Source organism: Coturnix japonica, chromosome 4 (assembly GCF_001577835.2).
Source record: "Coturnix japonica isolate 7356 chromosome 4, Coturnix japonica 2.1, whole genome shotgun sequence".
In the NCBI taxonomy this organism is placed as follows: Eukaryota; Metazoa; Chordata; class Aves; order Galliformes; family Phasianidae; genus Coturnix; species Coturnix japonica.
Genome location: NC_029519.1, coordinates 7401347 through 7416288, shown reverse-complemented (window position 1 = coordinate 7416288; position 14942 = coordinate 7401347). Strand labels below are relative to the sequence as shown.

The 14942-nt window shown below is 34.4% G+C and overlaps 1 long non-coding RNA gene across 1 annotated transcript in view; it reads right to left on the bottom strand.

Moving 5' to 3' along the window:
* The window catches only part of LOC107312663, a 29422-nt gene that overhangs the window by 1186 nt on the left and 13294 nt on the right, over window positions 1–14942 (bottom strand). Inside the window, exons 2-3 of the long non-coding RNA XR_001554539.2 lie at window positions 9389–9452; window positions 5155–5273 (exon numbers count right to left, since the gene is read on the bottom strand). This is a non-coding gene — a long non-coding RNA (uncharacterized LOC107312663). The remainder of the gene's footprint in view (window positions 1–5154; window positions 5274–9388; window positions 9453–14942) is intronic.

Here is a 14942-nt window from a genome sequence, read left to right as displayed (position 1 = left end):
TACAACTCTCAATATATTTTCACAACAAGACAGAGAAAACTAAAGAACAATTTCCCAAATACTTCCAGGGAGACTAGAGAGCAGCAGAATGCTTTTGAAAGTAGATAAAGTAATTTTGTTCTAATTTTGAACAAATATTAATGTAACAATATGATGGGACCTATTTGTGTACTTACTAGAAGCTTTCAGATGTGGCGGCATCAATGTTTCCAAACCATTTTAAGAAACAGAACCAGTACACATTATCAACTGTTTTTGTATGTTTACTTTCTCATTTTCACCAGTCCTGTTTTCTAGGGTGAATAACTATTGATGGACAAAATAAGAAAGACTGTATAGAGCAGCAACACTAGCTAATAACTATAGAAATGGCTGGAATATCATCAAACCCCAGAAAACTTTCTGAACCTGGGAGACACAAATTCAGAAGCTCATGATAGCTTCCTCTTTTTCTATTTCACTTTATTCACTGGAGTTTGAGATTCGTTACACTAAAACTCTAAGGAAGTGAGGTGTTGAGATGAAAAAAGGAAGGAGATACAGAACGAAAGAACTGTGAAAATTGGAATTTAAAGCATAACTAATATAATTTGACTGATTTTGCTGCAAACCTACTGGAAAGAAAAAAAAGAGTAAAGTTCTGCAATATTTAAAAAACAGCTTCCCGAGATGGTCCTGATTTTCTACCAAGCTCATAATACTTGAAAGAGCTTGAAATTAATTGTCTAAGGTGATTAGACAAGAAGTGATGATGATGCATGGTATGTGATATAACTACTACAAAGGAAGCAGAGATGGAATGGAAAAAACCTCCAGTGGAAGCACTGCATTGAACAGTACCACACTGAACACTTCATCATGCATTTCAAACAAATGCTGTGGTGGCATTTTTGGCCATTTCTTTATCTTCTGCCGTGAGAAAATTGTGGTCTCTGATAGCCAGTCTTTACTAAGGTTTCACATGAAACACTGCAGAGACTAGAATATTTTAGAATTTGAGCGCACATTGCCCTAAATTGGGATGAACAGTCTCAATGATTTCATTAAGTAGGAAGTACTGTATCAGTAATTTTCAACTTGTTTTACGTTTCATGCCTCTATTCCAGACTTAACTTCAACTACAGTTTTTCCTAGACTAAGGTTCATTATTACGCTGAAATGACTTTGAAAACTCTTTAAAACTTATGTCATTTTCTCCCCAAACCTTTTGTTGTGAGCAGCCAGGAGCTGGCAGCAGCAGCTGCAGGATTGGCTCTCTGAAGAGAAAGTGTTGAGCTGTCAGCAGAGCTGCTGTGCGAATGTTCCAGAAGAGGCTAAACACTGGAGAGTGGGGCAAAGGAAAAGCAGAAATTACTCTGCTAACATTGAGGTCAGGGGAAAATGGAGAGGGGAGGAAGAGCGCACTGAGTGCTAAGAGAAGAGGCGGCCTGGCAGCCCATGGAGCCTGTTTTACCCACAATGGGAATGGGTAAGTGATCCTACATTTACCTTGGCCCATCAGCTTTGATTTTTGTTTTCTCCCACTGACTTCATGAGGAGGTGAACAGAGAGCAGTGTGGTCAGCTGGCCAAGGTCAATGCACCACACCTTTCTTTTTTGCCTCCTCAGAAGCTGTTTCATCTTGCAACATTCACTTCTCCTTTTATAGCCACAACCTTGTATTTCAGCCACAGTTCCCCATGAGCTTTGTTTTCAGCGCTTCAGTGCAGACCCTAACACTGCAAGGACAATCTTTTACCTGTTGTAGCAGAGAGATAAATCGGGTTCAAAGACCTCAGCTCCACTTTGTAACTCATTAAATATGTAGGTTGTCCCAAAAGCAATGCCTGTGATTTGTTTCTATGGAAGCTACAACAGACGCATTATTATCTGTATTAGGATTCTAGGATCCTCTGCCACTTAAAAGCTGGAAATGATAGTGGCTGAGAAGAAATTTCTCTTTGTTTGTAGTTAATGTTTTGGTTCACACTTTACTGCATTCTCTTGCTATCCATTAAACCTGCTGTGAGCCATAGAGAATGTAGCAAAATTTGTCTGTGGAGATTAGAATAGTCTAAAATTTTAAAGTTATTAAATTACTTCATATTTTGTGTGGTCATTTATTTGTAACATAATAGTTAGCAGTAAGGACTTTTTACTAATAAACATATAATGATGGCAAAAAAAGTATCCTAATTAGCGTTAGTAGTAAATTTTCTGGAAGGTATTAACCATTTAAAGCTTTAGAACATCTTTTCTTGTGAAGTGTGCTAAGTTTAAAATAAAAGCATACTGAATTATTAAATCTTTCTATAGGGAACAGAGAATGTTAAGGTTCTGAATTAGGCAAATATATGTAAATTACTTGAGTTGCTAATGTAAATTGTACATTAATATTTTAGCAATTAAAAAAATTAACATTCATTTACTTATTGATGGTTTGCGATATGTAATTTTTCTATAATAATGTCAAAAGATGTTAAGTAGCAATTAATGCCATGATAGTTGCAACTCAAATACAAAAATGTTTGGAAAAGGTATTACAAATAGAAATTATAAATTACATACAAGTGATGCAAGGATGACAACAGTAATGGTTCTCTTGTTCTGCTATCTATCTATCTATCTATAAAAATACCCCAGAATCACCAGGAAATCAAACAGACAAAACTGACTCCCACCAGCTGCTCACAGTTACTCAAGGCCCTACCCATTAGCAGGTTTCTCTCAGCTGTGGCTAATTTCTTTTTCTTCACATACTCCTTCCATATCAATGACATAATTCCAGCTGATTTATGCACTGAGGTGACACACTTCATCAAGTTAGATTAATTCACCAACTCCTGTGTGCTATTATAGGCAGTTTTTAGCTTTATGCTTATGGAGATAGTTGGACAGCTAAGGTTAGCATTTGACAAGACAAAGATTAATTTTTTTTGTACATTTCATTCAGTGGTCACATGTAATGAAAGAGCACATAGGCCTAGTCATAAAAGTGCAAGTCTTACACTTGCATAACAAAACCAGAATATTTCTGGTTGAAGTTGAATGAGAGTTTAAAGTTCTAGCCTTCATCAATAGGAATGGATAAGGAGAGGAGAAATGTTTTCTTATGTTGTCTATGACATTTACAACTAGAAAGAAGTCCTATAGTTCTCAGTGGTCTCTGGGTTAATAAGGTTGTTTTCGTATCATATTATGTAGTACATACATCTAGAGCTTTTGTGATTTTCCTTAATCACTTTCAAAGCTCATTTTCTAGCTAATCCATGTTTCTTTATTATATGGCAGTGTTTTGCTCTTTTCCAGCATGTTCAGTATTTGTCCACATTGCTAGAGGTGGTAAGGGGTTTACTTGGAATGGTTGTTTTCCTCTCTATAGAACTGACAGCACTTCTTGCTTTCTAACTCTCTGATTAACAGGGAAGGTTTCAGCATTGCCCCTTTCAATTATCCATTACAAATGGAATATGAACAAGTAAGTATCAATCTTTGAAATACTTACTAGTCAGACCAGAATCTTTTATTCCTCTGTGCACTGTTGCCTTTTTTTTTTCCCCCTTGGACATCACACAGCACCTCAGTGTATGTATCTCATTACAGATTTTACTGTATTTCACACAAAATAGAGCTCAAAAGAAAGCTAACAAGCAGAATAGAATCACTCTGTGTGATGAGGAACTAAGAAAAAGTTACCATAATTTGGGTGAATTTCATCACTGAAGAAACTGGTGAATTTTTAAGAAGAAAGTATAGCTAAAAATACTTTTAAATTTATTTTTAAAAGCGATATATTTTCTGTTTGTTTGTTTTTGTCATTTGAATAAGATAGAGTGTTTTGGAAGATGGGGTTTTCTATGATCTCCTACTGGGAATAGTCTCATGCAAAGCTGCCTAGTGCTTTGTGAAGTATATAAATAGGGTGACAAGTTACAGCTAAATTTAAGAGAGAAGATGTCAACTTAAGCTTAATGCTTTAAATCATGTTACTTACAAGATTCTTATGTGATACATCTACAGCTGAGATCAATGGAAATTGAAGTTCCTTCATTATAGAAGAGTAATTGCTGTTGGTACATCATTTTTCATTAAAATCTGGAGTGTGTATCCTTCCCAACTGTTTTGCCAGAAAATTTATGATGCTCCAGTTGAGCTATGATTATTGTTATCTTTTTATACACAAGGTCTTCTGCTAGGAATAAAAAAAGAAAAGCCAATGCACTCCTATAACTGTTTTTCCATATCTCTATCCATATCCAGTATTTAACATTTAGAATTACTTAAGGCAGTAAAAAAAAAAGAAGACAATTTGAGGTTATTGTTAAAATGTAGGTGGCTCAACCTGAACTCATTCATGCAGATTGTCTACATATGATGGAAGATCAGCCTACAAGGAAGTTACACTGTAAATACATTTTTAATAGACAAGCCTTTGGAGATAGAATTTCTACAGCATAGAATTTCTACTGTTCGAATACAGTCGAACTGCTTCTCCCATTTCTAACAATCTGGTAGATATCAACTATGTTTTTACATGTGACAAAGAACAAATTATAAGAATGACTGGTGCTCTCTGCATACAAATATTTTTATAAATAAAAGTCTATGAGTATAAAGCATTCATTGCGTGACAGCACAAGTTTCTTTTCAGCATTTGCTAAATGAATTTTCTCACCTTCTAAGTTCCTAAAATAAACTGCTCTTCACACCTACTACACACTTTTCACTTTTCCTAAATAGTTTCACACACTGCCTATGCTTACTGCCTTTGTTTGCGAGCCTGTATGTCCTTTTCTCACTGTGTCCAGCCACTGTGATGACTGCTGATTCATTTGACAAAACCCTACTCTTCATTTACTGGTATTTCTCCAAGTAGGATGCACTACTAACCTTTGTCGCAATCCCCCATTTAGTTTATCTTGTTTCCAACATTTCTTGCCACTAGAACTCTGAACCTATCTAATTTGCATGTTCATATGACCATAAATGCCTAACAGCTCAAACCTGCTAACCTTGCACTTTCTCTATATTTACTCTTATCTGCAGTATCCCATTAACAGCACGGACCACAAGAATTCAGCAATAAAAAGAGATTGTTCATAGAAAGTAGCTATAATAATAGCACTGTGTTCGATTAACACATATATCTTTTCAAGGTATCAAAGTAATATTTACCCATAAACTTCTGGTTCCTCAGTCCGCTTCAGTGTCACTGAACTCTGATCCTTATTATGTCAGTTTGTCTATGGTTCTCTGTATTACACGTCTGATTACTGCAGACACAAGGTTTGACGCTGAGAAAACAATTCAAGAGACATTACTGTGCTGCAAACTGATATTGGGAAGTGCTACAAAAAAAGAAAAGAAGAAGAATTAAATAAAAGAATTGCATGCCACACTATTTATCAATTTATCAGCATCAGGATAAAAATTGAAATCAAGTCCAGCTAGCATTTATTGTTGTTTTCTTTGTTACAAATACAAGATCTTCCCAATTGGCTTGCAGATAGCTACTAGCTGTCTTGGATCATTATCTTCTATGTTTCCCTTACAGTATTCAGCTATTTTTATATTTTAATGTGGCACAGAGGGTGACTTTTAACCGGGTCTTTAGCAATTAAGTATTAGATAGATATGCGTAATATACTCAGCCTAAGTGAAGTTTTTGCTAAAAATAATAATAATAATAAAAGTACTAAAATAATGATAAGTCAGGAAGTAGAGAATGAAGTTGAAAAAGAAGACAAAAGGAAGTAAAAACTACCGTAGCTAAATTTTGCTGCAAGGATGGTATAAAATAATATAACTAATCTCTGAAAGGACTTCACCTATGGCTTGGCCCGGTTTCTAGATGAGTGCTGTGAATAAAGAGCATTTAAACCAGCATTTAAACCCATTAAAACCTATTTTTATTAAATTACTGTACATGATTTAATCAAACAATATCTAAAATTTCCTCTAGAAAACAGGAGATTTGTACAATTGTTCATCATCATCTTCACTCTATCCATTTTTTTAATTGCTAGGAAAAAGCTCAGAAGACAAATTATTATATTAAAAAGTTTTGGCGATTACTGAAATATTCTTCCAATCTTTTCCCTCCTTTTTTTGGTGCAGACCCCCACAAAATGTTATGATTACCTTCAATTACAAATAAGTGAATAAAATCAAAGACCTGATATTTCAGACTTAGTTATTTAGAAATATAAGCTATTTTTGGTAAAAACATTACCCTGAATTTCAAAGGGAATAATCTATTCATATCTGAAAAAAAATAAAATGTTGGAGCCAAATTGAATTTTTCAAACTATTTCTGAGTTTTAATATTCCTCTTATTAAGTCTCACTTTCAATTTCAACAAATCTATTTTTTTATATAATTAAAAGCAGTCGTGTTAATGGAAACTAATTTGAATTTCTAAAAATAACTGTTTCCATGAAATGACTATCAATCAATCAATCCCTCTGAGATAAGAGCCCTATTTTGTCCTGATAGCATTGCTGGTTTTATGCTATTCTCAGTTGAATTAGTTTGTTTCCTGCAAAAATGGAATTCCTTAAAATGCTGCTAGACCAGTATAGAATAGTGCTTTAAACAAATATGTTCAGCGTATTCACATGTTCAAAACAAAGCATGTTTAAGTCATTTTTACTTGCACTGCATTTTATTCATAAGCATGTATACACAAAGGCACAACCCCCCTGACAGAATGGAACCTTAATAACTAAAGTTTGAGTATAATGTTGAAATGAAAACTGGACTCTACCTACTGGAGTAGATTACTGAATTTGCCTTTCCTGTTACATATTTTTGAATATAAGAAAGTCACATCTATTTTACTTAGGAATTATTAATTTCCACAGAAGTACTGATAAGTCACGGCTGACCAATGTGATGATGAGAGCACTGGAAGACTTAGATCAGCAGTCCTCAGAATGAACTTAACCAGGCACCAGAACTTGCAAAATGTACTGTGTGTGTTATACAGCCACCTCCGACTGTTCAGAGAACTGAAACCAGCATTTGCCAGGGCTTCAGCTGTACAGCTCTGGCTGTAGGAAGTCTGTAACAGCTATTATAATTACAACTTATAAATATTCAATCCAAAAATTTTGGGGCAAATAAGAGGAAAAAAAGAGGAAGAAATCTTTTCTTCAGACTTTTCTTTGGACCTGGATATCAAATGACAGCTAGGATCACTCTGCGGCATTCAGATAGTCATCTTCATTTTTCTGTTTATGTGACAGAGTTTGACTCAGTCTTTTGCAGAAGTGACTGATCTCAGATCGTGGCTTTACACCAACTGCTAAGTGCCACACAACTGTGTTCACACTCCCTCTGTTCAGTAGGACAGGGTTGAGAGTCATGGGAAGAAAATGAGATGGAGGAGGAAAAATGTAACTTGCATGGTTTTATATGAGAACAGTTTGAGGACGGAAAGAAAACCAAAGCCAGCAGCCAAAAGTGTACGCTGTTCAGTGACATCTTGGGAAATGGCCTTGGTATGCATTTCTTGGGCAGACAAATCTGCCAAATGATGGTGGAAAACAGGGCGATTTGACTATCTACCATCTCTGCAAAGCAGATGATAGGTAGTTTTCCTTTTAGCCTGTTACCTTCTTCAAATCAACTTCTGGGCATGCATTTTGATTATTTGATTTGAATGTTGATTGAATTTCTCAGAAGTATGAAAAAAATTTCACATAATCATGATGAAGAATAATAGGACAAAAAGAGTGCTTTAAATCAATACTGGTGTCTGAATGGTTGTTACAGTTTCTTAGTACTGGAGTTACTTGACTCCATCTTTAAGTGTATGCTAACTGCATGTTAATACAGACAAGTCTAGTATGTTTCAAATACACAATATTTATTCTAATCAACTTCAGCAACCATAAATTATTAAAGAGTTCCAGAATTAAACCACACTAATTTCCTCAAAGCATCTTTTCCAAACAAAATATGGCTAAAATGAATATTTGGCTTTGGGCTGTATATTTGGAAGACTGCCAGATTTAGTAAAAAAAACTGCAGAATTTTCCATTTCATTTCCTTAGATCTAAACAGCATTTAAGGGCAGTTTCAAATAAAAGGCATGTGATTTTGAGGGGAAATAGCTTACTTTTATTTTTAATTATGTTAAATAAATGTCATACTTATTATTTAGGATTTTCAAGTAGTCTTTAGGGTCATTCAATAGCTTAATTACAAGACAGGTTTGCTGAGGGCATAGTTGACTGAGAACAGACAGACATGTTTTGTGAGGAAAAAAAAAATAAATTGTGACTTTGTGACATACAATAATTGAAATTGAATAAAACCCAGAGCAACTCAGCCCACGTGAAAACAACACTTCAAACCTTATTACTTAACTAGGTGCCGCAAAAGCACAAAACCACAAGAGGCCATCTTCAAGATCACACCCTAAGTGCTTAGGAATCTCTGCAAAGACTGAGGGAAATCAAGCCTCTAATATATAATGATTGATATTTGTACAGAAAGACTCTCGTCTTGCTGAGAAATTTTCATTTGATTTGGAGCAAATTTGTCTCCTGTTACTCAGAGGTTGAATGCTTCATTATATTCCTAACTTCTCCCTTGATCCTGAAAAGCTTACAATATTCTTCTCCCAATACACTGCTGCTCTGCAGTTCTTCTGTTTTCTGCATGTAGAGCAAACTGGATGCTCCAGAGATATCAGTCCATGACAATTCACAAAATATACACAGATTAAAAGCCAAATGAAGACTATAAATAATGCATGTAAGATTAAGTGCTATCTATCCTATTCTTGGGTGTGTGTATTTTGTGAAATCTTTTTCTGCATCTTGCATACAAATGTAAATTAGCCAGTTTTAGAGGATAAATTGGGATGTATTCATGATAGCATCTCCTAAAGCTGTACAGAGCTCAAACTTGTTATAATGAGATTTAGTTAGGGGAAAAGAATAAAAAAAAAAAAAAAAAGTTTATCCCTTGCAGTTAGATTTATTAGTATTGCTTCTTTTCCTAACATCAAGAGCCAACCAACTCATGTTGTTATTTTACATAATGTTAGCAATATTTTAATAGTAACACAAATTTACTCATTAGGCCATACGTAATTCTGGTTATATAATAATCAGGTATTATCAAATGTTTATATTGGATAACAGCTAGGCAAATGTCAGCATAGCAGTAACATTAGGTACTGTTGTCATGTACAGAATATAGTTTGGTTTATTCAGGCTCCGTGCTGCCTGTGAAAAAAATGTCAGCTTTTGTTTGAAAGAAAAAAGCATCATAAATATTTTTATATCTGATGCTACAGTCACTGTTTGTGAAAGGACAGAATCCAAAAGTTTTATTACTAAAGCAAACAACTCTACTAAAAGAGTAGAACAAAAAATGACTTCTTGGTGGTGCTTACCTTAATTCTTATCTGTCAGGAGAACTGTCTTCTCACTTTCTCTCACTGTCTTTTCCTAAAGACACTATCAATGAAAAACAGCAAAGAAAGTGAAGAGAAATTTGTCTTCATTTTATGTGCACCACATACTAGTTGTTTGGCGATACTCTAAAAAATATTGTATAGCAGCACTCAACTTTGAGTAACCTCCAGAGGGCTTCACTGACTATATTCTACTTGTTAAATTCTCATGTGTTTGTAAAATAACTCGTGTACAGGTCAGCTCTCCTGTGCATTTTTGCTCAAATATTTTCCTGAGGAAATACATGGTTGCTAAAGACAGAAAATTAAACACAAGACACAAAGTCAGCAAGAATGCAGAACTCATTCTTATTAAAGATAGTTTACATGCTACTTGATGGCTTTCTGCTGACTGAGGCTATGGAAGGGCATATTTTAATTTACTTTGTATGGAATTAATTCATTTGACAGGATTTGAGCATGACTTCAGAGTTGAGCAGGGAAATGGCAGATTGCCTCTTTTAAACATACAAAGTTACTCACAGTAAGATACAAAAGTAAATGAATTTCATTCACCTATCTCCTCTTCCCTGTATTTTCAAATCCTCTTCCTTTTTTTTTTTTTTTTTTTCTCATTAAGTATTCAGGATCCAGTAGTAATATGTTGAGCCAGGCCTAATAACTGTAATAAAAATCAGAACACAAGATCTCTCCTGATTACTAGGATACTACAAAGGGTCATTTCCTCTTCTGTAATGTCACTTTCTTGCAGAGAATTTTTGTTTTTAATATAATCAAAGTAGTTGACTGAAAAACCACTAATAAATATGCATTTGTCATGGTCAACAACATCTGGGATATTTTTTTTTCCTTTCTTCTCACTGGTAGTAGTGCCATGTACTTCAACGAAGCTGAAATGAGACCATTTACAGGAGATAATTAGCTGCCCTATATTATTTTTGAAGAATCATTAGAGACCTTTAATATCCTTAAGAACAAAAATGCATTATCTTCTCTCTAAGGAAAAATGACACTGTTACCAAACAGTTTGTAGCTGTAGAATATCTAATCTACACTTACTTATTTTCCAGCAATTTGGGCTCTGCATCTACAGATTTTCATGACCAAGCAGATTTGTGCACCTAACTATCATTAGTAGAGATTCCAGATTGTTTACCCACTTCAGATTTAAATAAGGTATCAGTCATAACTGAATAAATTGACTTCATTCTATAAAACAGGAAAATTAAGTCTCCTGGAGATGTAGCTCTTCTCAGAAGACAAAAAAAAAAAAAAAAAAAAAAAAAAGCAAGCATTATGTTTTGGCTTCAGAGAATCTCTTACTATAAGATAAAAGGCTGTATAACAAATACAGATAGTTAGAAGATTTAGGGACTCACTGGACTCTCATCTTTCAGAGACCATGATTTCTTGGTAAAAACACCATTCTTCTTGCTTGCAGGGAAAATAAATCTCCCTTTCCTCTGTCTTAAATATGGTGGTCAGAGAAATAGATGGGGAAAGGAAAAAACAAAACAAAACAAAAGATCTATTAAATGTAGAAATTCTGTCATCTATAAAAGTCAGAAGGAATAACTTTAGACCCTATGAAGGGAGAGGAAAACCAAAAGGGAAGTTGCCCTTTAGGGATTCATGTCACACTGTGGTAAGAGTAGAATTATGCAGAAGAGGACACACTCCATTCTTTGTGGACAACAGGCGCTCCAGCGTGTTTATGTGCTTCTGGAGTGTGTTGTTTAAATGCAACAGAAGTATAGAAATATCAGATTGCTGTTTACTATGCAAGTTTCTACAGAAAGTTGCCTTTGATTCTAAATGACTTCTTCAGTTTTCACTGACTGCATAAATAGAATCAAGAGATTGGGTACAAAGGGAAGTTTTAATTTAGCACTACATCTATAACTCATTGTCCACATAGAAAACATAACTGCAATTTACCTAACCTCTTTGGAAGAAGTAGTCTAACAAGTCCAGAATAAAACCTTGAATTGAGAAAATGTGACTTAATAAGCAATATTAAATCCCATCTATAATGCTTCTAAAGCTGACTTTATTTATGAGCTTGAGATGAAAGTTTGTAGCGTTTCTAAATTTAATGAATCATCAAATAAGCTTGTAAGAGATTGGAGCAGGAAAGGAAGAGATTGAACACGGTGAGGGAGAAAAGTAAAAAGGATGGGGAAAGAAAAATTAAGGAGCATTTCAATTGCATTCATACTTTTAGCTGCTATAAACATTCAGAATGACAGTTGTAGGAAGAAGTATTACTTTTCTGAAAATACTTTTCTCATAACTGTTGTTGAGGGTGAAAGCCTGAATATCAACACTGTCCTCTGTGAGGGAGGAAAAAGGGTGTTTATGTTTTTCAATCTGCAGTAGTTTCACATCTGTATTTTAGTAGAGATCTGTAATACTTCAGAGTGTCCCTTTGTGTTATTATACTAGGGTGTGTAGAGTAATTCCAAACATAGATATGTGAGAACATTAGACAGTTGTCTAGCTGAGAAAGAAACTCACAACATTACTTTATATTCCACAGAAAAATATGAGTGAAATTAAAGGTTGTGACAAAATCCTACTTCTTTGCTATAACAGAAACGTTTTTACAAATTCTGAGTTTTCTGCTACAGCAGACAATATCCTGCCTATCTGATCCTAACCATAGTACGATACAATGAAATGGATCCTGAACCCTGCACTTCTCCAAGCAGTAAGAATCCTGTCAATATAGCAGTAAATTAGAATGTGTTCAGATAGAAGCAGAACGTTTGTAGTTATACAGAGAATTTTAGCATGTGCACAGGACAAACATGGTAACAGCTCATTGGGGGCAACATCTTGCTCTTACTGATATGGAAAAGGAAAGATGAAGGAACAAATGGGGAAAAAAAATAAATAAATATCAGATTAGAGAACCTGCCTGTATTCACTAAGGGAAATTGCATTCAGGCCTTTCAAAAGGAACAGTAAAATCTCTAGAAGTGGAATCAATACAGTGTAAAGCTGGTACAAATACACTATAGTACAAACCACTGAAACCTACTTCACCTGCCCAAAAGCTAATTCAGACTTCAGGTTTTCATTTATTTTTTTAAATAAGTTTGGTTCATTGTTTTGACTATTTAAAACAAAGTTAGGACTTGTGGAAGAAAGAAATTATCAAATAGAATGTAGAAGCACCAAATACTAAAAACATTGCTGTGATTTATTTCACTGTGTTTCAACAATCCTGGTTGAGAGTGAACTGAAACAGTGGTATCTGTGGGGAATGTGGTTGTGCACCATGAAAGGATCTATAATGAAACTAAGCACTAGTTATTGAAGCCACTCTGTGGGCAGATGACAAGAGCGCTCTCAAAGAAATTCTCAAAAATGAAAGATTAATACAGATAATAATTAATCAAAATAGAGCCAGAAATTGGAATTGAAGGTATTGTATCTGTAAGAACCATATAATGCATTTTTTAATTTAATTTTATTTTTTTCCATTTTACAAGTATAAATATCAAATAATGAATTTCTAGCATCTTATTCTTTCACATTTGGGACAATTAGGTATTTATTCACCTTCACAATTCACATTCTCCTCGGAATTACAAAGTTAGAGAAATCAGTACAAAAAAAAATAATTTTATATATATATATATTATATATATATATATATTTATATATATAAAGTAATGACAATCTATCAACTTAGGTGTAGATTCAATCTAGAACAAACATTCTTACTGGAAAAAAAAAAATAGAGGCAATCTTCTACTTCAGTGTCTTCTACTGGGAAAACTACAGTGTTCTCTGCTTATAATTCATCACCACAGCAACTTTATTTCTAAAAGTCAACAATTTCTACTGTGAAACAAAGATAAAATGCTGTATGATAATGACTAGCAGGGATCTCAATAGATTTTCTGTCATCTAATTTTTTTGTTCTCTCGCAACTCCATTGAATCCTTTAATATTTGTATCAGGCCCGAAAAGGATCAGGAATTATAGGAAAAAGAATCTATACAATCTTAGAGTGTTTAATTTACACATATAATACCGACTGCATGAATTTAGAAGATAGGTCATGATAGTACACTGACATTTTCAAAGAACTCCCTACAAAAAAATGGAAAAAAATATATGTATGCATTAGTTTCATCTCCACTTGTGTTATTTTACATTATTCAAGAACTGCAAAAAGTAACATATTCACTGTGTCTCATTACAGCTATAACTTCAACTCTTTCTATGCAGCTCCCTCCATGTTTCTCTAACATAGCTTTATTCTGAAAAAAATAGAGCAGTCTCTCCACAGCCTTACTGTCCCAGGTAAATTACAGTATCTGATTCAGACTTTATTAATCACAGAATAATTTGAGTTGAAAAGGACCCTTAAAGTTTATCCAGACCAACTCCCTGCAATGGACAGGAACATCAACAGCTTGATCATATAGCTCAGAGCCCCATCCATCCATGATCTTACATGTCTCCAGAGATGGAGCATCAATCCCCTCTCTGGGCAGACCCACTTCAGTGCTTCCCCACCCTTACCATAATACATTTTTTCTTTTATCTGGTCAAAATCTACCCTCTTTTAGTATAAAACCATTTCCTCTTGTCCAATCACAACAGACCCTGTCAAAGACTCTGTCCTTTTCATCTCATGAAAGGGCATTTTCTAAGATTTTCTGTAGCAAGAATCTTTGTACTACTGATCTCTAAATGCTTATAGGTTATTGTGTTCTGGACCTAAGCTAGAAAAAGTTAAACAAAACAGACACACCAAACACATACAAACAAAAAGAGTTTTATTGCTCCTTTCTCTTTCAATAAGACATTCTTAAGTTGTATTCCCAGAACATCTCTAACGCTCTCTTTTCAGTCCTTAGTTGATATGTTAGCCTGATTCTTTCCATTGGTTTAGATAAGTAATTACCTGGTTTATTCTAGGATAATCTCAAAAGGTCTAGAAGATACCACTTTCTCCCGATACTCAATTACTAATAATGAATCAAGTGTGACTGGAGAAACAAGCTCTGTTTTAGTGGCCATCACAGATTACAGACCATAAACCCAACCGATTCAATAGTTTGCATTAAAAAGATTAAATTAAAACTGATGGGCTTTTCTCATTGCCCTCTAATTTCTCTTTTTCAGCTCTTCCTGATGTGACCTTGGAAATGTGAAGTTGGTCTAAAATTCTACCCACACAAGTGGCAATAAAACCCTTCATAGTTGTAATGAAATGAGTGTAGCTAAGCATCAGAAAGAAAGTTTTGAAAACACTATGAGTTACGAAGCAAAAAAGAACAAAAAAGTAAATGGATGATAATAAGTTAAAGTTCGATAATATTTCTAAAGTCTGATCTTACATGACAGTCTCTATATCTTAGTAGTCACTTCAGTAGTATATACCCTAAAACACCCCGTGCTTTTCTGTTGTTTTGTAGTTTTTTAACTAACAGGATTCTTTAGACTAAGGCAGGAAGTACATGCTTTTGAAATGAAAGCAGTCATAAGCATTAGATAGCAGGCCTGATGGGAT